This window comes from Callithrix jacchus, chromosome 15 (genome assembly GCF_049354715.1).
Source record: "Callithrix jacchus isolate 240 chromosome 15, calJac240_pri, whole genome shotgun sequence".
Taxonomy (NCBI): domain Eukaryota; kingdom Metazoa; phylum Chordata; class Mammalia; order Primates; family Cebidae; genus Callithrix; species Callithrix jacchus.
Genome location: NC_133516.1, coordinates 25,377,290 through 25,395,467, shown reverse-complemented (window position 1 = coordinate 25,395,467; position 18,178 = coordinate 25,377,290). Strand labels below are relative to the sequence as shown.

At 42.0% G+C, this 18,178-nt stretch overlaps 1 protein-coding gene across 2 annotated transcripts in view; it reads left to right on the top strand.

Annotated features, from left to right (window-relative positions):
* PAK2 (p21 (RAC1) activated kinase 2) overlaps nucleotides 1-18,178 on the top strand; it is an 85,663-nt gene that overhangs the window by 3,406 nt on the left and 64,079 nt on the right. The window contains exon 1 of one of the 2 annotated variants that reach the window (XM_054245518.2): nucleotides 598-700. The exons of the other annotated variant lie outside the window; for it this stretch is intronic. The gene's annotated coding sequence lies outside the window, so the exon portion shown is untranslated. Of the gene's footprint in view, nucleotides 1-597; nucleotides 701-18,178 lie in introns of those variants that run through there. 2 annotated transcript variants of the gene reach the window in all.

Here is an 18,178-nt window from a genome sequence, read left to right as displayed (position 1 = left end):
CCTTATGTAGTAGAGACAAATTATTCTCATTTTGTGAATACTTTCCATTTAAGCTACAAATTGTGAAAACCATACAAATAAGAATAAAATAGGCCAGGCACAGTGGCTCACGCCTTTAATCCCAGCACTTTGGGAGGCTGAGGTGGGTGGATCACCTGAGGACTGGAGTTCAAGATTAGCTTGGTGAAACCCCCATCTCTACTAAAAACACAAAAATTAGCTGGGCGTGGTGGTGGGTACCTTTAGTCCTAGCTAATTGGGAGGGAGATGTGGGAGAATCGCTTGCACCTGGGAGGCAGAGGTTCCAGAGAGCCAAGATTGCACCACTGCACTCCAGTTTGGGCGACAGAGTGAGATCCTATCTCCAAAGGGGAAAAAAAAGAATAAAATCACTTGGGATGAAAATCATGTCTATTTAAATATTAATGTCATGAGAATATTAAAGACATTTGCCAGAGTTTCAACAAAAATCATTAGGACAGCTAAGAAATTATTAATATCAAAATTATTGATAATCTTAAATTGTTGATTATTCCTTAATACACTCCATTCTCCTTTTACATTTTATGTTTCTTTTGAATATATGAATTGGCAAACGGCTTGATGAAACTGAGTACTAAGATTTAGTACAGAATGTGTGAAGAAGAGAACTCAGATTGCCATTTTAAAGTTGTACCTGAACAATAATTGGAATCATCAGGTAATTTTTTAAAACAAAGGTTCTTAATTTACTGTGATGCTTGGGAAAAAATTAGAAAATAAAGTAAGTGCCATAGGCTAATTAAAAAATAAAACTTTAGAGGGAGCGTGTTCCAGAAGAGAAGCCATCAAACCAGGGTATGTTGGCATTATTTGTTTTATATAGAGTATTGAGATGTGATAAACCTTTATATATGCTATCGCTGCTCAGTTTCCTGAAACATTTTGGTGTTTTCATGGGACCATATCTTGTTGTGACTTGACTAGTCATAACAGTTCTTTTTAAAGGTGTATTTGAGACTTAAATATTGGAAAAGGCAACCCGGTGCCATAAAGCAGAACTCGTGACCTTTAAAATGACTAAAATTTCAACCCAGTATAGTTTCATGCTTTCTCATGAGAAAAAATTTCATGTTTTGGAAACATTTCTTTCACTATGGGATTAATAATGTGACACTGAAATGGAATTATATGTCAGTTAAAATTCACGAACATTGACAGGCAACATTTTGGCATATGGTTAGACAGGTAGGGGAACACGGTACTGTTTAACATCTTAAGAGTATGGGCCAGGTGCGGTGGCTCATGCCTGTAATCCCAGCACTTTAGGAGGTGGAGACGGGCGGATGACGAGGTCAAGAAATCGAGACCATCCTGGCCAACATAGTGAAACCCTGTCTCTACTAAAATATAAAAAAATTAGCTGGGCGTGGTGGCGCACATCTGTAGTCCCAGCTACTCAGGAGGCTGAGGCGGGAGAATTGCTTGAACCCAGGAGGCAGAGGTTGCAATGAGCCAAGATCCCGCTACTGCACTCTAGCCTGGCGCCTGGCAACAGAGCAAAACTGTGTCTAAAAAAAAAAAAAAGAGTATGTGGGGCATGTGTATATAGAATGTTCTTATTTTTGCTCATCACAACCAAGTTTCATCAGTATTTAAAATAAGATTGTGACTTGGAATGTGGTTCAGCCATTTACTCATTTATACAAATATTCAGAAGCGGAATAAAAATGTGAATGAAGAAAGCTTTGATATGACTCTTCTTGCCTGGATAAATGGTTGCAGATGACATCACTTTTAGTATAACAGAACATTTCTGGTTTTGACCTCTTTAGATTATCTTCTTTGGATACTTAAACAATAAACAAATGCTTATTTTAAAATCAGTTTTAAAATTCGGTGTATGGTCTTTTTTAAGGGAAAGGGAATGGGTACCATTTTCTTGGTCATTATGCTCCAATATTTGTCCCACTTTTATGGTTTATTTTTCTTAAGTTATTGTTTTAGGTTCTTTAGCATGCAGAGAACAAAGAAACTGGTTACCTCAACTAAGGGTGATAGCAGGGCAGCAGAATAGCCCGTGTGTATGTGTCTCTATCTCAGGCACCTACCAAAACCGGGCGCGGTGGCTCACACCTGTAATCCCAGCACTTTGGGAGGCTGAGGCAGATGGATCACCTGAAGTCAGGAGTTCCAGACCTGCCTGACCAACATGGAGAAACTCCATCTCTTCTAAAAATACAAAATTAGCTGGGCACCGTGGCATGTACCTGTAATCCCAGCTATTCGGGAGGCTGAGGCAGCAGAATCACTTGAACCTGAGAGGCTGAGGTTGTGGTGAGCCAATATCTTGCCGTTGCACTCTAGCCTGAGCAACAAGAGTGAAACTCTGTCTCTTTTTTTTTTTGAGATGGAGTTTCGCTCGTTACCCAGGCTGGAGTGCAATGGCACGATCTCGGCTCACCGCAACCTCCGCCTCCCGGGTTCAGGCAATTCTCCTGCCTCAGCCTCCTGAGTATCTGGGATTACAGGCACGCGCCACCATGCCCAGCTAATTTTTTGTGTTTTTAGTAGAGACGGCTTTTCACCATGTTGACCAGGATGGTCTCGATCTCTTGACCCTGTGATCCACCCGACTCAGCCTCCCAAAGTGCTGGGATTACAGGCTTCAGCCACCGCGCCCGGCAACTCTGTCTCAAAAAAAAAAAAAAAAAAATTTTTACCTAGATCTTTCGGAGGATATTACATGGTTTGAGAATTGGAAAGATATACCGGAGCTTAATAATTTCAGAATATATTGAGCTTAAGAATTGTTATAGCCAGATAATCTATTCATTTAAAGCTACTTATAATTTATACATTTGATAATTAATACTGACTGATAATGATCTGGATATAAATTGGGGTGAAGTGACCAACACCTACATGTGTTGTCCCCAAACCTACAAACTATGCTACTAGCAGGTAGTTGAATGTAAAGTTTGGTAGGCTGTGAGACATTGAAATAATACGAATTAAGTATGCTCTTCAGGATTGTCCTAATCAGTGATATAATGGTAGGTATTATCTATCAGTGTGACTTCTTGCATCTTAGACCTTCCTTCTGAGATTACTTTCCTCCTGAAATATACCTTTTAAGGAGTTCCTTTAGTGTGTCTCTGTTGACAGCTTATGTTTCATGATCTATTTATTTCACTCTCACTCATGGATAATTTAGTTAGTTGTACGCTTCTTCTTTTTTTATTTTATTTTTTGAGATAAAGTCTCACTCTGTCGCCCAGGCTGGAGTGCAGTAGCATGATCCCTGCTCACACCTCCACTTCCCAGGTTCATGTGAGTCACCAGCCTCAGCCTCCCAAGTAGCTGGGACTAAAGGTGCACACTACTACACCTGCTGATTTGTATATTTTTAGCAGAGACAGGGTTTCACTATTGTTGGCCAGGCTGGTCTTGAACTCCTGACCTCAAGTGATACACCCGCCTCAGCCTCCCAAAGTGCTGGTATTACAGGCATGAGGCTCTGCACCCAGCTGGTAGTTGTACACTTCTAAGCTTGGTTATTTTCTCTTGGTACTTTGAAAATATACCATTATTGACTGGCACCCATTTTGCTGTTAAGAAATCTGCTATGAATATAATAGTTGTTTCTTTGTGCAGAATGTCTTTCCTCTCTGGTTGCTTTATCTCTGGTATTCTGCAGTTTCATTTTGATGTGTTTGAGATTTCTTATACTGCTCGGTATTCAGTTTGCTTTCTGAATCTGAAAATTCTTGTCTTTAATCAGTTCTGGAAATTTTTCAGCCATTATTTCATCATTTTCTGTCTCTTTCAGTTTTTCTCTTTTCTCTCCTGGAATTCTCATTAGGAGTATGGTAGATCTTAGCAGTCTATCCCCATGTCTCTTAAGCTTGCTTTCTTTTTTCCTGTCTCTAGGCTTTTCTCAGTAATTTCTTTTCTTTTTTTTTCTCCCAGATCCCTGTTTTTTATATTCTCAGTAATTTCTTCTGATCTCTCTTCCGGTTACTAATTTTCTCTTCAATTGTGTATAATCTGCTACTTAACCAAACATTGGCTTTGGTTTCAATTATTCTTTATTTCTAGAAATTCTACTTAATTCATTTTCTCTTTTTGCTTGTTTGTTTGTTTTGAGACGAAGTTTTGCTCTTGTTGCCCAGGCTAGAGTGCAGTGGCACGATCTCGGCTCACTGCAATCTCTACGTCCCAGGTTCAAGCAATTCTCCTGCCTCAGCCTCCCGAGTAGCTGGGACTACAGGCACCTGCTACCACGCCAGGCTAATTTTTGCATTTTTAGTAGATAGGGTTTCACCATGTTGGTGAGGCTGGTCTTGAACTCCTGACCTCAGGTGATCCGTCCGCCTTGGCATCCCAAAGTGCTGAGATGACAGACATGAGCCACCGTGCACAGCCTACTTAATTCATTTTCAAAGCTATTTGGTTGTTTAAAAAAAAAAAAAAAGCTGCTTATTTCCTGCTATGTTTCCTAGCTCTTGTCTTATTTTCTTTAATCATTTAAATAGGCATATTTTATATTCTGTAGCCATCAATTCCAGTAGCTAAAGTCTGTATGGGTTTCATTATGTTATTTGTAATTTCTGTTGACTCACTCATTGCTGCTTATTTCCTCAGGTGTATTGTATTTTGGGTGCTCATGTTTGTCTCTGGAAATCCTGTTTATCTGTGGAATCCTTTGAGACCTAGGTTGAGGGTACACCTGTGCAGTCAGGATTTGTATTTGCTTCTTCCAGGCCCCCCAGCACTCTAGCCTGGGACCACTTTCTTGACAAATTTGAACTTTAAAACCTTAGTAAGGGAAAAATTGTGGTTTTTATTTCTAAAAGGGAAATTTTCTTTTTCCCTCCACGCCTACTGCAGACCAAAGTAAATAAATGTTTTGTATGTCTCCCTGGGCTAGTATAGGGTTTTTTTCACCCCAATCTGTTCTTGGAGGGTATAGCACTTCAAATTTCAAGTCCTATGCAGGATCACACTCCTGATTTCTTGTATAGGCCCAAGTCCTTGTCTTTAGTTTCCTGCGCAGCTGTTAAAACCCTAGAGATTTCTGAGATAAGTAGGTACCCTCAACCATGGCTTCACTGCTCTGCTTACCACTCTGGTTTCCTGCTCCTTCTTCAGGTTGAGCGTGAAGTTTGGAAGACTATGATAAGCATTCTCTTTTCATTCTTGCAAGTTATGCTTTTGAAATGATGTCTTACTTATCCAATGTTTCTGTGTGTTTAATAATCAGAGCATTTTTCAGGTTATCTTGTACTGTGCCATGTTGTTCCTTGATTCCTTTCTCTCCTGTACCCTCTTTATCCACTGCGTTTTTTGCTCTACATTGATAGAGAAGCACAATCTCTATGCTTGCATCTCTATACTCCATTCTCCACATTGCAGTCTAGTGATCTTAAAGTGTAAACCAGGTAACATCACTTCCCTGCTTAAAAGCCTTTTAATAGCTTTTTGTAATAAAGTGTAGACTTTTTACCATGGCATTCAGGATCTTTCATGACCTAAATCTTGTCTGCTCTAGTGTTTTCTTAATAGTACTGCCTTCTTGTACTAGACCCCAGCTACACAGCCTTCTTAACTGACCGTAGCAAGCTCTTTTCTTTCTTCTGCTTGTATTGCTTTTCTTTGGGTGCTTCTTAGTGCTGTCTCTTTCTGTTCTTACCTTAAGTGTCACTTCCTTCATGAGGCCTTCTCTGACCACCCTCTCCAAAGTAATCTCCCCAAGTTTTTTCTTATACCAGGTGTGTCTAATTGCTGTGTCTTCATATAAGCTCCACAAAGGCTTGGTGAATCAATTTGCATTTCTCTTGTGTTTTTTTGTTTCATTTTGTTTTGGAGATGGAGTCTGGCTGGCTGTGTCACCCACACTGGAGTGCAGTGGTCCAATCTTGGCTCACTGCAACCTCCTCTTCCCGGGTTCAAGAGTTCTACTGCCTCAGCCTCGCCAGTAGCTAGGACTACAAGCACTTCCCACTATGCCCGGCTAATTTTTGTATTTTTAGTAGAGATAGGGTTTCACCATCTTGGCCAGGTTGGTCTTGAACTCCTGACCTCAGGTGATCTGCCCGCCTCCGCTTCCCACCGTGCTGGGATTGCAGGCGTGAACCACCACGCCTAGCCCACCCTCGCATTTCTGATGCTTAACAGTATCTAGGCCATATTGGATATTCAAATATTTGTAGAATAAGTGAAACATTGATGAACTCCTCAGTGGATAAAATAGGGAAGTATTAATTTGCAAGGAGGTGGGACTTAATTTAGCAGCAGAATTATAAGAGTTTGTGAGCAAAAAAGCACAACGGATAACGTATGAATTCCCAGAAACAAATGTCGCGGAGGAAATGTGTATAACAGCAATCGTCTGTCAGCGTCTTCCGTCGGCAAAAACCTGCTTGGAAACAATGCTAAATTAAATGAGGGACTGGCTGCTCCTCTCAATACAGAGACTACCAAAGGAATAAAAGCAATGTCGATCACCGAACTACGATTCCCAGCGGCCCCCGCGCGGGCCTGCCCGTGGGAGGCGGTACTCGTCTCCACTCTGGGGAGCTCCGGCTTCAGGGCGGGAGGGGTTCTGGGTTCGGGCCCCGCCTCGTGCTGCTCCCTGCCGTCGCCCTCCCCCAGGGTTGTGGCCACGCGCAGCAACGGCGGTTGTTCCGCTTCCCCTCCGGCCCGGGCCGTCGCCATTGCCGAAGGCTCCCTCCCCTCCCCTCCCTGGCGGCCGCAGGGCTCCGCCGCCGCCGGGCCTAGCGGTAGCAGCGGCTGCTGCAGCGCGGCGTCTCTTCCCGCCCCGCTTCCCCTTCCCTCCCCTCCCCTCCCCGCGCCGCGCGCTGGCCCGGGGCGGCTCCGCAGCCCGCCGGGAGCTCCGACCGAGGCGCCTCGCTGGGGCGGGGACCTTGGTTCGCCTGGGGTAAGTGCACACAGGCCCGCCGGCGCGGGACGCGGGCCCGCTCTCTTCCTCCTTCCTTCTCAGCGGCCTGGCGGGCGGGAGCGGCCCGGGACGGGGAGCCGCCACCTGCGTACTGGGAGCCGCGGCTCCCGGGGCGGTGGCTCATTGTCTGCTCCCCAGAGCTGTTTTCTTCTCTGGCTTTAGCCCGAAATGGGAAGCTTGCTGGGCTGCTGAGGTCTGACTCTTCCTGGACCCAGCCCTGCCCTGAACCGTGCGGCACCACAGGCTCTGCCGACTCTCGGTCTTCCCCTCCCATGCGTTTCACCCTCTTCCTTTTCTCCGTTTTCTTAATGCTCCGGTTTTGTTCTTTGCCCTTTCCTCTCTCACTGATTCTCAGCCCCTCCTTGCTAGCTCTCTGTTCACCCCAGTTTCACTGCTCAGGAATATTTTCGCGAGTACCTTAACCGTTTTGTCAGCTCCAGTCTGTAACCTCTTTTCCACATTCCACATTTGTAAAAACGTAGAGCGTCCCGGGCTCTCGAGGGCCACTGCCTACGACCAGAACTTTCAGAGCTTCTCGCTCCTATTTGATCTTCAGCCTGGGGGTGAAAATTCGCTTGTTTAGGTAACTTAGGTGAAGTTAAGATTGGTTTTTCACCCTGTTTGGCTTTCTTTGAAACACACGCACGCACAAACATAAAACGTTGCCACAGATTTCTCTGTGGACTCAACCTTTTGACTAATTCTTTAAAGATAACCCATCCAAGAACAGAAGTGTGTCATTGTCAGTTGGTGTGAGGTTGTGCCTATCCTCGTATCTTAATTTTAATAGTAATGTTCTTGTGAGCGTGATTTGTTTTCCCTTGATAAATAACGAACTCCTGTTGATATCATTATCTCAGTTCTGCTTTACAGGTGATGTATCATTTCTTTGTTTTCTTTTTTAATCTTTATGAAAAGACAGAATGGTTAGCCCTAAAATTAGACTAGAAGAGCTGTGTTTTGGATCAAGGTTGTGCACGTCACGTTTTTTCCCCTGCTGTGTTCGACTCTTCCGCTCTTATAAGTAGGCAGGATATTGAAATGTAAAAGAATTTGCTCTGGGGGTTTTGTTTTTGTCCAAAAGAATAACACTCAATAAAGTTAGACGGGGATGAAGGCAGTGAATAGTAATTTTTAAAGCAGGTTAAAACCTGTCAATTTTGCCAGAAGCTCTGTGGCTTTTGTAAAACACACTCATGCTCGTGTATGTATGAAGAGCCTTTTTCATGTTCTGTGAGTGTGATTTCAGGCAACTTTTTCACTCTGTCATCCTCAGCTTTTAAATCTTTTGAGCTACTAATTAGCCAAGCACACTGATTTACACTTACATTAGGGAAAGTGAACCTATGATAGATGTAGGTCTTAAACCAGCTTTCTGATTTGGTAATAGAAGTTGACCTAAATTCAGTGTATTTTGTGTTTTCACTAGCCCATTGTTACCTTTCCCTCCTGCAAGGCTCTGAAAAAAGTGGCTTCAATACTCAGCTTCAATACTGCCATCGTTTATTAAATAGTAGTATCCGTTGTTTTTAACTTAATGGATGTTTTATGGCCTGAGGGATTAAGGTGTAGAAATGTTGGAGTTTGAAACTGGCTTCTCTGCCAGTTTTTTCTAAAAGGAGATATTTATATGAAGGAAGAGTTCGTGGGTATTTCACTTCCTTTGGGGCCTCGATTTATGGTTTACTATGATTCAGAGACAGTTAACTCTTCTGGACTTCATGCTATTTAATACCAACCTTGCAAACCCAAATTCAGAATGTAAGTTCATAGTTCCAGCATACAAGTGATAGGGCTCCCAAGTAGATGCGGTTAACAGTTTCTATTTCTTTTTTTTTTTTTGGAGACGGCGTTTCGCTCTTGTTGCCCAGGCTGGAGTGCAGTGGCGTGATCTCGGCTTACCACAACCTAACGCCTCCCAGGTTCACGAGATTCTCCTGCCTCAGCCTCTGGAGTAGTCGGGATTACAGACATGCACCACCATTCCTGGCTAATTTTGTATTTTTAGTAGAAATGGCGTTTCTCCATGTTGGCCAGACTAGTCTCAAGCTCCAGTCTCGAGCTCCCGACCCGACCTCAGGTGATCCACCCGCATCGGCCTCCGAAAGTGCTGGGTTTACAGGTGTGAGCCACCGCGCTGGGCCAACAGTTTTCTATTACTTTTCAATTATACTTTTTAAGAGAGACAACTTAGAACTTGTTCAGGTAGCTAAGGATAGACTTTTTTTTTTTTTTAAATAGTACCTGAGGTACAAAGGATAGACCTTGAATTATACTTTTCTAAGATGTAAGAACTTCTTCAAGTAGCCAAGGATAAAACAAGTAGGTATTGTTAGATTGTTCCTATCTTTTTTTTTTTTTTTTTTTTTGAGACGGAGTCTCGCACTGTCGCCTGGGCTGGAGTGCAGTGGTGTGATCTTGGCTCACTGCAACCTCCGCCTCCGGGATTCAAGTGATTCTCCTGCCCCAGCCTCCTGAGTGGCTGGGATTACAGGCATACACCACCACACCTGGCTAATTTTTGTAATTTTTACTAGAGATGGGGTTTCACTGTTGGCCAAGCTGGTCTTGAACTCCTGACCTCATGATCCATCCTCCTTGGCCTCCCAGAGTGCTGGGATTGCAGGCGTGAGCCACCGCACCCGGCTAGAGTCTTCCTTTTATCTATCAAAATTTATTATTATTATATTTGAGTATGACATTTCTTTTGGCTTTCTGACTTGTGCACTTCTGATTAAACTTTGAAACTGGGTCATCTTGAAGACTTTAAGTCATAAGGGTTTTGATCAGTTTGTTATCAAAAGCCCTTTCCAGTTTTAAGAGTTAAGTTTCCAGACTAATCAGAGGGAGGGTGTCAGTTGCAAATTAGGTGTCTGAACTCTTCCTAGTATCCTTTTTGTGCCTTAACAAAGCAGAAGAGGGAAGGAAAAAATAATCCTCATTGCCCCTAAGAAATAAAATACTGATTGTCTTCTTCTGTGATCAGAGTTGAGTTTTGCATCACTTCTAGGATCACCCACCTGGCTGAGGGTAGTCAGTCTGAACATTCATTCAGGATTTCAGTGTTCTAGCCTACCGTCTCTGAGTTACTTTAGTACTTACTCCATGTGTCACAGGTGGTTAGGAGCTAGAGTCCTGGTTTTGAGATGTTCTACTTTACCCTGGGCAAGATACACATTTTTTCTTTTTCTTTTCTTTTGAGATGGAGTCTCATTCTGTCACCCAGGCTGGAGTGCAGTAGCACAATCTCAGCTCATTGCAACCTCCGCTTCCTGGGTTCAAGAGATTCTGCTGCCTCAGCCTCCCAAGTAGCTGGGACTAGCTTTTTGTATTTTTAGTAGAGATGAGGTTTTGCCATATTAGCTAGGGATGGTCTCCATCTCCTGACTTCATGACCACTCACCTCTCCCTCCCAAAGTGCTGGAATTACAGGTGTGAGCCACTGCACCCGACCAAAATATGCATTTTTTCAAGACTTGCTTTTCTCATCTGCAAGATGGGTATTATAATAATAAACATAATACTGATTTCATAGCGGTATTTAGATCAAATGAGAGAATGCAGGTAAAGTATTCTGTAAGTATAGTTCTTAATAAATGTTAGTTAAAATCAGCTTAGTTTCAGCTGGCAGAGGGAACCATCGTAACAGACTAGAACGGTGGTTTTGTTCCTTATTTTAAATTTAAATTTTAAAAGCAGTACACATTTATTATGAAAGGTTCAAACAAGTCAATTAAATATTTAAAGAGTGAAAATTCCAGCACTTTGGGAGGCTGAGGCAGGAGGATCACCTGAGCCCAAGAGTTGGAGGTACAGTGAGCTATGATTGCACCACTGCATTCCAGCCTGGGTGACAGAATAAGACCCTGTCTTATAAAATTTTTAAAAAGTGAAAATTACTGTCTTCACTTTTCAGTCCCATACCTTAAAAGTACCTACCCACTGTTAATAGTTTTACTTAATAAATTAGAAATAATTACCTATGTGTGTCAGATACTTTTGTTGTTGTTTTGAGATGGAGTCTCACCCTGTCACCCAGACTGGAGTCCAGTGGCGTGATCTCGGCTCACTGCAACCTCCACCTCTCGGGTTCAAACAAGTCTCCTGCCTCAGCCTCCTGAGTAGCTGGGATTACTACTCAGGGTACAGGTGCCTGCCACCATGCCCAGCTAATTTTTGTATTTTTAGTAGAGACAGGGTTTCACCATGTTGGCCAGGCTGATCTCCAACTCCTGACCTCGTGATCCGCCCTCCTCGGCCTCCCAAAGTGTTGGGATTACAGGTGTGAGCCATCTTGCCTGGCCTGAATACTTTTTATGTTGATTTTAAAATAAAAAATCGGATCATTATATGTTTTTTTAATCTCATTATGTATAGTGGCACCTCATCTTTTTAAGTCATAAGATAGTACATTGCATAGTAGTACCAATTATTTGTGGTCATTTATGTTTCTAATTTTGAGCAACTAAAACTAGAGCCATAATGAAATTCGTTATATGTACGTCTGTGTGCACATGCATATGTATACAAGTATTTTCATAACGATATGTAAGTGTGTGTTTAAATTTCTTTTTACTCTTTTTTTGAATTGCCTTCCAAAAAGATTTTACCAATCTGTATTTCCTTATTGAATTATAGAAGCTCTTCACATGTAGTAGATATTAACCTGTAGCCTTCTGTTTAAGAACTTCCTCATTCCACCTTTACAAAAAACATTCTTACGTGTTTTCTTCTGGTACTTTTGATAATTATTGTTTCAATTTTTTTTTTTGGTGGAGGGTACATAGTCTCGCTCTGTGACCCAGGCTGGAGTACAGTGATGCAGTTTCAGCTCACTGCAACTTCCACCTCCCGAGTTCAAGGGATTCTCATGCCTCAGCCTCCCCAGTAGCTGGGATTACAGATAGGCACCACCATGCCCGGCTAATTTTTTGTGTTTTTAGTAGAGATGGGGTTTCACTAATTTGGCTAGGCTGGTCTTGACCTCAGGTGATCCACCTTGCCTTGGCCTCCCAAAGTGCTGGGATTACAGGCGTGAGCCACTGTATGCGGCCTAGTTACCCTAAGTGCCTATTAGAACTAATGGAAATAGTCTGGGAGCAGTGGCTCACACCTGAAATCCCAGCACTTTGGGAGGCCAAGATGGTTGGGTCACCTGATATCAGGAGTTAGAGACAGCCTAACCAACATGTAAAAGTCTGTTTATTTTGTTTTCCAGGCTCATTGTTTTATATGAGAATAATATTAACTTTAGCCTGTTTTCTGTTTTTGGTCTTTTTTTTTTTTTCAGCCTGTTTTTTGTGGTTACAATATTTAACCCTGTTTTAGGTCTTTATTACATTGGCTTGAAATTCCAAGACTTGATTCAACAAGAGAGGTGTCATTGTCTTGAAATGACTCTAGTATTAATATTTTTGCATTTAGGGATGACGGCAGCTATTGGTTTTAAAGAAAGATTCTTTTTGTTTGTTTATTTGCTTGTTTTTAGACTGAGTCTCACTCCAGGCTGGAGTGCAGTGACACAGTCTCGGCTCTCTGCATCCTTCCCCTCCTGGGTTCAGGAAGTCAGATGCAGAGTGGGAGTAGGCAGAGGTGATCATGAAATGAAAGATCGCTCAGGCTGGAGTGAAGTGGCACAATCTCCGCTCACCGCAACCTCTGCTCCCTGGGTTCAAGCAATTCTCCTGCCTCAGCCTCCTGAGTAGCTGGGATTACAGGCGCCCGCCACCACATCCGGCTAATTTTTGTATTTTAGTAGAGTCAGGGTTTCACCAGGTTGGTCAGGCTGGTCTTGAACTCCTGACCTGAACTGATCCACCTGCCTTTGCCTCCCAAAGTGCTGGGATTACAGGCGTGAGCAACCGCTCCTGGCCTCTGTGTGTTTATTTTCCTTTATAGCACTTCCATCTGAAGTTTCTTTCTCATTTACTTGGATTTTATTCTATTTTACAGAGCTTTGAATAAATAGGTATGAAATAAGTATGTGTTGGTTGAGTGTCACTCTCTTATTTCTAATGATTTTTTAAAATGTTTATTCATTTTAATTAATAGACTTTGCAGGATTTTAGGTTCACAGCAAAATTGAGCCTAAGGTACAGAGTTCCCATATACCCCATGGTCCTCATGCCCCTCTCTTCCAAGCCTCCCCATCATCAATAATCCTGCATCACTGTGGTATATTTGATAGTCAGTGAACCAATATTCACACATTATTACTACCCAAAGCCCATAGTTTACATTAGGGTTTGCTTCTATGGTACTGTACATTCAGTGGGTTTTGACAAATGTACAGCAACGTGTATCCACCATTATAGCATCATACAGAATTGTTTCTCCACCTTAAAACTCTCTGCTCCACCTGTTCCTCTCCACTTTACCGCAACTCCTGGCAACCACTGATCCTTTTTCTATCTCCATCACGATGCCTTTTCCAGAATGTCACATAGTTGGAATTACATAGTATGTAGCCTTTTTCTTTCAGGTTCCTTCATTTAGCAGTATGCATATGGCTTGATAGCTCATTTCATTTTAGCACTGAATAATATTCCATTGTTTGGATGTATGTCCACCTATTGAAGGACTAGGTTTAATGATTATGAATAAAGCTGCTATAAACATTGATGTGTGGAGTTTCTTATTGTGGTATAAAATGCACATAACAGAATTTACCATCTTAACCAGTTTTAAGCATACGGGTCAGTGGTACTAAATACATTTAAAATGTGCTGCTGTCACCACCATCTATCTCTGAAACGCTTTCCATCCTCCAAAACTGAAATTCTGTACCCTTTCAGAAAGTAGAAGGAAATTCCGCTTTCTGTCTGCATGATTTTGACTACTCTTAGGTCCCTCATATAAGTGGAATCATAGAGTATTTGTGTTTTTTTATTTATTTCACTTATCTTTGAGGTTCATCTGTGTTATAGCATGTCAGAATTTTTTTTTTAGGGTGAATAATATTCCCGTGTATGTATTTGCCTCATTTTGCTTGTCCATTTATTCATCAGTAGATGCTTGGGTTGCTTCCATATTTTAGCTATGGAGGATAAATCTGTGAATATGGTACAAATACTCTTTGAGACCTTTTTTTCAGTTCTTTTGGGTACATATCCAGAATGGAGTTGCTGGGTCATACTCTGTTTAATTTTTTAAATTCTTTGTTTAATTTTTTGAGGAACAAACATTGCTTTGCACAGTGGCTGCGTCACCTTAAATTTCCACCAGCAGTGCACAGCAGTTCCAATTTCTCTACCTCCTTTTTGGCACAACTGTTGTTTTGTTTGTTTTGTTTTGAGATGGAGTCTCCCTCTGTAACCCAGGCTGGAGTGCAGTGGCGTAATCTTGGCTCACTGAAACCTCCACCTCCCAGGTCCCAGTTCAAGCATTTCTGCTACCTCAGCTTCTCTGGTAGCTGGGATTACAGGCACATGCCACCATGCCTTGCTAATTTTTGTATTTTGAATAGAGACAGGGTTTTGTCATGTTGGCAAGGCTGATCTCAAACTCCTGGCCTCAAGTGATCCACCTGCCTTGACCTCCCAAAGTGCTGGGATTACAAGTGTGAGTCACCATGTCTGAAGGTCTCGCTCTGTTGTCCCAAGCTCACCATGGAGGTGAAAAGAGGTTAAAGTGAGAGTGGGTTAAGAGAAAAAAAAATCTTATAATCTTCAGATATAGGAAGGTTGCTCAGGTTGGAGTACAGTGGTGCAACCTCAGCTTATTGCAGCCTCAGGCAGTCCTCCCATCTTAGCCGCTTGAGTAGTGAGACTACAGGCGCATACCACCACACTCGCCTAATTTTTAAATTTTTTGTAGAGATGAGATTTCACTATGTTGCCAAGGCTCAGGTGATCTTCCTGTCTCAGCCTCCCAAAATGCTGGGATTATAGGTGAGAGCCGTCACACCTGGCCTAATTATTAGTTTTATCTCAGCAATTACATTTAGTATTAACACAGGTTATTTAAACCTTATTTATGTGAATTCGTTGCTCATTGCCAGTTTTCTCAGTTTTACGTTTAAATTAATCACGTATATCATCTAGTGTATATTTTCAGCTAGTATTTTCAGTAGGAGTACCTGGAAGCCACATTTAATGATTTAGATTGCTAACTTCCCTCAGAAATCCTGTTGATGTTGTTCTGTCACCTTGAGTTAATCATTTTGTTTCAGATCTTCAGTCTCCCCCACCCCATTTCTGCAGTATCTGGATGGTGGTAGGAATTTTCCTTTTTCTTTCTTTTAAATATTTTGACAGATTCTGTCTTGTACATGCTCACTAATGTTGCCTGAAACATTAGCTCCTTATGATCTTTGTGCTTGGTGCTTTTTTAAAATTTCCAATAATACTTTTGGTTATTACTTTTGTTTCCGTTCTGTTTCCTTCCTTGGAAACATGTAATTATTAGGTTGGCTTATCGTTTCTGTCCTCTTCGGAGCTGCTCAAATGTTTGCCCTTTTTTATCACTCATGATTTTTCTTTTTCACTTCCAATGTTGGCTTTATTTCTACTGTTGCAATCTTAATTTTTTCGCATCCTTTTAAAATTTATCTCACTTTTCTTAAATTATCTTATCTCATCTTGGTCTCTTCTCTCCAAATATGCTTGTTTTGTGTAGTTTGCCAAATAGGGACTGGAAGTTAGTTCTGTCCTGAAGTAATTTACTATCTAAGTTAGGTTTTGCCTCTGTGAGAAGGGTAATCTTCCTTGTGGTTTTCTTTTGTTGTTAGGATCAGTGCTGGATTTCTTACTGCTTACTCATCATTGAACAGTAACTATTATGTCCTGTCTGATGTGCAATTGTCAGAAATGTGTGTGGGTTTTCCTTGCCTTTACAGTGGACTGGAGTTCTGATGAAACCACTTCTCAGATGTATTGCTGAGGGTTGAATACACAGCTCCTAGTGTGATTTCCAGTGATTAACAGACATTCCTTTTCATATGGTAGTTCTGGGCTAGGGTAGGAGGATCTTATCCTACCCTGTTTCTGTCTAAGTCTCTGAACTGATACAGTTTGAGAGCGGTCCTGATTTCTAGCATGTGCTGTTGTTAAGGCTTTTCTGATTCTAATCTTACACCAACAACATAACACTCTCCTTGTGACTTCACTAAACCTCCCAGGAAGCAGTGTGTCTGTCCATTCAGGTTTTCCTGCCCTTACACAGTTCCACTGGAACCTTACCTACACACAGATGCAGATACACACTTTCTTGTTTGTTTTCTGGAATTTGCGCCTGGTAGTCTCCCTGAATGTATGCTGAGAGATCAGAGAAGATGAGGAACTGTGGCTGCCGCAAAAACTGCCTCTGCTTAGTGAGAGGTGGCTGACCAATTCTTGATTCTGCCTTGATTCTTCAAAGCAGACCGAGTCTCCAAATAAAGGGATGGCTAGTGGAGAGACACAGGGTATTTTCATATCTTCTTTTAGGCAGTTGGTTGAGCTTTGTTTTATAAGGCAGAGCAGGGCTGGGTCATGAGTCTTTTTTCAGTTACGGTTGACCTTAAAGCTAGTAGAAATTCTTCAGAGATCTCATGTAATTTGTATTGGTGGAGATTTGGGACAGACTACATTGGTGATTTCTGATTTGATACCAATATTTACTAGAGTAAGCCTGTTCCAATTTTTTGGAATTCAGATAACCACTTAAGTAGTAACATCAGTCTTGACTTTCAGTAAAAGATTTTACCTCAGATTGATAGATTTTCACTTTGATGGTAGAAGAATGGTATCTTGTTCCATTTTGAATCTGTTTGGTAAATCTAGTGAGGCTGAAATTTTTTCATGTCTATTGCCGCCTTCCCCATTTTTCCATTTTGAATTGCCATTAGGGTTCTTGGCCAAAATTAGGGAAAACTAGGCTTCAGAATGCTTATGTATTTCTTCTGACTTTTTTTTTTTTTTGAGATGGAGTGTCACTCTTGTTGCTCAGGCTGGAGTGCAATGGCATGATCTTAGCTGACCACAAGTGATTCTTCCAGGTTCAAGTGACTCTCCTGCCTCAGGCTCCCAAGTACCTGGGATTACAGGCATGTACCACCATGCCCAGCTAATTTTGTATTTTTAGTAGAGACAGGGTTTCTTCATGTTGATCAGGCTGGTCTCGAACTCCCGAACTTACGAGATCCACCCGCCTTGGCCTCCCAAAGTGCTGGGAATATTTTTGCATTTTTAGTAGAGACGAGGTTTCACCATGTTGATCAGGCTGGTCTCTTAACTCCTGACCTCGTGATCCGCCTGCCTTGGCCTCCCAAAGTGCTGGGATTACAGGCGTGAGCCATCATGCCCGGCCACTTCTAACTTTTTTAGTAATCTTTCTTGTTCCTCACCTGTTCTCTTCCTGTTCCTATCATAAGGCAGTTTTGAAGCATTTTCTGAGCCTCACCACTTGACTTCCTTCATGCTTTGTCGTGGTGATTGAGTGAAAGCCAAGGAGAAGAAGAAAAAGAGAAAGCAGGATCACATTTGAATCACAAAATGCCTTTACACTCCCTGTGGCCTCTGTTTACAGATACCTTCCTCTCTTTCTTTGCCTGACAAATTCCTTCTCAACCTTCAAAACCCAATTCTGGGTTTTTTGCCTAGTTACTCTCATCTATATAGGAGCTCTGGGTCCTCCTTTCCAGTGCATTCCATGGGGCCCTGCCAGCTCCTTAACTCATTTCAGAGTAGTCGTTTTATTTGTGAGCTCCAAACTGAGACTCACAGATACCTAAAAAACAGGTATCTATGAGCAGTGGACTTAGGGCTATTTTTTTTTCTTTTAGACTTTATTCTGGTTTGAAGTTTCTGTGATGATCATGTACTACCTTTATTATAAGAATAGGAAACACTATTAAAACCAAACCCCTCAAATTTCAAGGTGCTCCCTGTTGCCCAGCACCTGCGCCATTCTGGCCCCACTCGGCTTAGTAGTATTTCCCAGTGCTTGCTGCCTGTGCCCTTGGATCTCCTTGCGGTCTCATTCACTGCATCATATATACTGTTCCTTTGGCCTGGAGTCCCATCTTCTGGTTAGGAAGATGATCTGTTGTAAATACTGAGAACACTTGCATTAGAGATTGAATAGTGAGAGTTTAGATTAATGACCTGGAGTCTCATCTTGAACATATGGTAGTTAAGGGATGAGGTTTTTGGGTCAGTTTTATCAGTTGTGATGATCAAGATAAATAAATGGAGCATTTGTCTTAGCTTTCTGGAATAGTGGCCTTAAAGGAGACAGAATAGTGAGTGTATCTTC